Source organism: Staurois parvus, unplaced genomic scaffold (assembly GCF_062004578.1).
Source record: "Staurois parvus isolate SC_StPar_1 unplaced genomic scaffold, SC_StPar_1.0 ptg000361l, whole genome shotgun sequence".
Taxonomy (NCBI): Eukaryota; Metazoa; Chordata; class Amphibia; order Anura; family Ranidae; genus Staurois; species Staurois parvus.
The window spans coordinates 19,339,505-19,345,504 of NW_028318157.1; positions in this window are offsets into that span (position 1 = coordinate 19,339,505).

Here is a 6,000-nt window from a genome sequence, read left to right on the forward strand (position 1 = left end):
TTGCTAACATGATTCAGGAAAGTAATATACAGTCTGGGGAAACTAATGCACAACCACAATCAGAGCTTCATCCAGAGTAGGACTTAAACCCTGAATTATGCAAAAGAGAAAACCATCCTGGAAAATGCAAGAGAATCTTAATGCTGACAAGTTAGAATTGCTGTCTAAATATTAATGACTTATGGTCTAACTTGCCGACCTCCTCCACTCTTCCTACCACTCCATCCCCCACAGCTACCTCCTCCTGTGCCACCATCCCCTCCCTCCTAGATTGTAAGCTTAAAAGAGCAGGGCCCTCGATCCCCTCATGTTTTGCATTGTATTGGTATTGTTCTGTCACATGTTCTGTCCCCCTTTGTAATGTACAGCGCTGAGCGAACTATTGGTGCTTTATAAATACTGTATAATAATACTGTTAAATGCATGTCTGCCCTCTCCCAACAATCTCATGAGCCAATACAACTAGAGGGCGCTACCCAGCAATTGAATGTTGCTTATGAGAATTATCAAAGACTGTGTGTTAAATATATTGCTCTCTTAAAGCAGTACAACACTCAAAGGTCATTGGAAGAATTAATGAGTTTTGAGGAGCTCAATCTTGAAAGAGACAATTTAGTGGTGCTAATCCAGACTCCTCAGACCAGGACACTCAAACAAGATATCCACCTTGAAAAAGGGGGGGCTCGACCAAACCGCTTATATATATATATATATATATATATATATATATATATATATAACTTATAGCAACTGGACCTCTACTGCTGAGCGATCACCAAGGCAACTATGTGTGCCGGCGCTGGGCCTGCTTAGTGCGTCAGAGGCTGCCCTGTGCCGTCCATGAGGGGTGGGCTGTTTGGTCGATTTCCCCCCCCCCCCCCCCCTTTTTCAAGGTGGATATCTTGTTTGAGTGTCCTGGTCTGAGGAGTCTGGATTAGCTTTATGCCAATTATTGCTGGCTGTCTGGTGTCCACCTGTTGGTTAGAGGAAGGAGCATCCCTACCAGAGTGACAGCCTGCTAGATGACCCACATTGCTTCAGCCTTCTAGTACCAGGAGTGGTCTGACAACTCAAATGCGCACATTATGCGCTTTCTGATGAGTGCATATTTACCCACCTTTGAGCACGGAGTCGACAACTTTTGCACCTTTTTACTGGGACAATTGAACCATTATCTGAGGACGTTGTTTTCATTTTAATCACTTTAAGCACTTTAGCCACCACTCATCTTATTTGTTTTTATTCATATTTTATCAGATTTATGATTCATGAGTCATCTTTCTAGCGCTGCATGTTATTATTATTTATAGTGTGAAGGTTTGGGGTTTGTACCTTTTTATGCCAGCTGCTTACCATTTATCTCCAAGCGCTCGTTAATTATTTGACTGTCCCTTTTTGTATGTTTTTCCTTTTAGGATGTGCACATAGGCTTTGCTTTTGAAAATTTTTAGATCGTTTAAATTTGGGGCTTTTCTATTCCACAGTTCATTTGGAGTTTTCTTCGTTGACTTTCCTGGTAGTTGATTTGGAGATAGCATGCGGTCATAATTGCCTCCCCCCAGTATGTGGTCGGCATATCTTCATCAAACAGCATGGTTCTTCCACTCTCACATAGTGTGGTTCATTCTTTCTACAACCCCATTTTGTTCTGGGTTGTATGGCACAGTAGTTTTAAATATTATGCCATGTTTTCTGAGAATCACCTGTGTGTTATCACCTGTATATTAATTTCCATTGTCTGTGTGCAATACACTCTGCATTTTGACAAATTTGATGCTTACTTTTTGAAGGATCAGTGTTCCGGCTCCAGCTTTTTTTCTGAGCCCCTCAAGCTGCAAAGACCTTGTTGTTACAACTGTTATTCAAAGTATGTGACCTGGAAGCACCCCGAAGGGTCCTGGGCCCCAACTGAGAGTGTGTTCAAACTGTTCCTCTTTGGGAGGGAATTTGTTAAATGGTGGTCTATACCCACTGATAATCTGTCAGTGGCCCACCTTAACAGGGAAAATGCTAGGTTAGGTCCTCATAATGTTTTGGGGTACAGATTTGTTTCCCTGACCCTTATGTGGTCAGGTAAGTAGAATCTTGGGGTCTCTTTTTATAGGTCTTTTTTCAGGTATGCGTTTTACCATGGGCTTGTTCTGTTTCCTTGTTCCCATATTGGCTGTTGGGTTTTTCACTATCAATTGCCATTTTTATTGTTTCACCTCTTGATGGGCTCAGGTTGTCCAGCTTCTTGCATGGTCTATGGTTCTATGCTCCCTTCCTTGTCAAATCATACCTTTTTGGTTGCTGACCATTTCTTCTTTGGTCTTGGGCATCATTTTACCTCTCTGTGTCCTCCCTCTGGTTGTGTTGACATGAGTTTCATACAGGCAGGGTTCCATCTGGTGTCAGTTTTGTGCACTGGTCATCCAGGCAGCTTTTAGGCTGCAGACAATCCCCAGTTTTGCTTTTTTGGGGGACCTGTTAGTTGTTATGGACTGTGTTGGCTGTACCAACAGTATCTGAGTTATTGTGTCCCTCAATGGGCAAGAAATAAAATATCATAATCGTACAGTATGAGGCACAGAACAGGAGTCATAGACCATGGTTTGTGTGCCACTACCTTCAGTTGATTGTGCACTGGCAAAAGCTTTGCAGGGAACTCCCCTCACGTAAACCCTACCCACTCTATGGGACTCCAGTTTTTTTGTGCTAATGTCCTTATGTGATGAACCTCTTCTACTATGGATACGCTTTCTTAACTATTCTTTATTTCTCTTCACTATTTCAACTGACACTTATCCAGGCCCATCTGCTTATTGCCCCAGGGCTCATTAGCAGTTTCTGGATCACTTGCCCTTGATATACATCTTGGGAACTATAAAGGACTCCACAGCAGCTAGCCTGTAATATGTTTGCTTCTGGTAATGGATCCTGCTTTCAGAACTCACCTTGGCATGTGGTATAACAAGTGTAGTTAGATACAGTGTGCTATACAGATCCAGGTCTGTGGTCCATTGTGACGATCCCAGGATCGCTGCCACCAATATGTGACGATCCCACGATCGCTGCCACCAATATGTGACGAACGCGGCGTCAGACCCCAGCCCTTCTCACCAAACTCGTGACCGAAGGACTAGCCAATCTAAAACCGCGATGTCACGTGCAAAACAATGCCACACCCAGCTGCACCCTGCACAACGATTTTCCAGCTAATTGGACCACAATCTATGTACCGGCAGCCTGAGCGATTGTTACTGGGTCATGTTATTTACGCAATTAACCCTTCACACTGCCACCACCTCCTTTTTGTACAGAGAAAGAGGGAACTCGGTGATATCAGCTATAACACTATAATGGTTGAGATAATCATCTGTATAACATGGTCACCGCAGGCCGGTTATAGAGAGGGTTAAACAAACACAGTAGCGCTCTTTTAGAGGCAGGAATTCGTAAATTGCAATAAAGAGCTATAGAAACAGTTCAACACTTTCAGAAGGAAAGATTTATTACTAAGAGGTCAAACGGGTGCAATAAAAATATTTACAGAAAAAAAAGATGTAACCAATATATAAATATACAGAAAACAACAGCACAGCAAAGAGGTAACAGAAAGGAGGTTAAAGGGTTAAAGTACTTGCCAAAGTCCTGGGTTAGCAGATCAAGTTTCAGAGCGAAAGGGCTGTCTCTCAAGCTGGTTCTGATGTTAAACGGGAGAATTCTTCAACTTCACTCTCTTAGGCCTGACAACCCATTTTGTAGGTCCTGGACAAGAGGTGTCTCTAAAGTCAAGGACCAATACCCCATTTAGGGAGGGCGTGGACCTAAACTAGAGCCAAAATCTCTTCTAGTTCATATTTTGGCTCATAACTTTCCCTATGCATAAGTGACATCCCATCCGCGGGTAGATTATTATGCAGATGCCTCTGAGGAGCGGGTAGATATGAAATATGAAATACATATTTGAAGGGTTCCAGAGATGTAATTTTCTGCTTTCCTATGTATTCCAGTCAGGGAGTGTGACCTACCAAACTGTCTCCTTGTGGCCAATCTGGAGATATGCCTGGTTTTTATGTAAGTCTCTCATATTCCAAGATATGAGACATGGGGGGAAAAATGGATTTTAAAAGTGTTTATCTGGTTTCCTGCTTCTCTGGAATGCCTTAAACTCCTGGGAAGGCTTGCATTACTCCTTACGAGTTGCTATATGGCACAGCTCTCTCAGACAGCCAGGCACCTAGCTCAGAGAGGTGTTTTATAGCTCTGGGCTCCCTGCTGTGCTCTGTCCTGCCTGTGACACTGCCAACACACACACACACACACACACACTACCAGATGTCACTGTGGCTGAACAGAGAGGAAGGGGGGAGAATGAGGGGACAAAATGGAGATTTCTGTAACAAAATGGAGGGTTGTGTCTTTTACTGTGTGTACGCTTGTTATATCCATTCCTGTGGCACCCAAACCCTGAAGACCCCTTTTGTTGGTATGCCCACTGGGTGAAGTTTGGTCCTTTCCAGGAAACCTACAGCATGGATAAAGTAAGACAGCGTTTCCTTTTATGGGTGACAGGGTCCAGTTTTTAAATTTGGGTGATATTCAATATAATGTGTTATCACCCTCTGTAATTGTTTCTACTAAGTTGGTGGTAGGTAGTTTGTAACTTTTTTTTTTTTTAATTTGGCAGTTGTACTATGCCTCCTGACTGATGCATTTCCTCCTGCCATTTCTGATGTGTGAAAGAAGCACATCTGCTGGTCTACTGGTTGCCTACTGTTCCAGAGATACAGCCACAGTACATCAGTCAGACCCTGGGTTATCAGGGCTCCTATTTCAGGCATGCTAATGTCCCCTGACTTCATCTCTGTACCTTGTGTACCCCACAGGGGGTTCCCTCACTTAGCAATGGTGGAGACAAAGATACAAATAACAAGAAAAAAGGCCCTAATGGCACTCATGCTACAGGTGGCACTGAGGAAAACTAGCAAAATGCTCTTGGTGATAGTTCTTCCCCTGCATTGTAGCAAGATCCTATAATACAGCTCCCTTCCTATAATTCTAGTTCCAGCACAGATGTGAAACAGCAGGTTTCTGGAACGAAGTCAGATTTCACTGCAACTCCAATTTCTCTGTAAAATTCTGCACTCTTGTAGAACCTTTGGTTTCCAGGGTTCAAAGGCTCTCTTCTGCACCACCTGATATTTTTCAGGAGTATGACCCTGAACACTGCAGGATATTTAGGAAGGTAAGGTAGATGCAGAAGAGGATCCTGCAGAGGAGTTTTCATCTCCTGCATTTTATGAGGCACAAGCTAAAGCTTCACACCATATGCATTCTACCATGAGCTCACTTATTGATGTGGTGCAAACTAGAGCTTTGTCTAGCAGCTCTGGTATCTCCAAAGCCTGAACAAGCTTGTATGTGCACTAAATGACAGGTGAAGTTTAAAAAGACCTTCCCTTTGCACATAAAAGTTAACTGTGCTTTGCATGAGCCTTGGCCAGATGCTGAGATTGTATTCATTCCTCCAAAATTCTTTGCCGAGTTACTTCCCGTGGCAAAGGTATTTATGAAAACTTGCTTTGAGTAGTGGATCCTATCATTTTTGTTCTCAAGAAGCATCTCATTGCTCCAGATGAGAATGTTTACTTTAAGGATTCTGTTGATAGGCACTTTGAAACCTCGTTGAAAGCAACCTTTGCGCTTGCTGACCCTGCCTTAAAACCAGCAATTGTGGTCTATTGCCCCCTCCTTGATTCCCACTCTGCAATCTGCCAGGGTCACTTCAAAGACAGGTATATTTGTTGGCTGGCCTTAGTCAACTTCAGGCACAAGGAGTGGCAATCTTAGTTCCTGCAGAGAACAGATTTAGAAGGTTTTACCTAAACCTATTCACAGTTCCAACACTGAATGGAGGCATTCGTCCAGTTTTGGACTTAAAATCTCTAAACAGATATCTACATATCCCCAAATTCCACATGGAGCCTGCAAAGTCTTCAATTGGTTCTTTTCGAT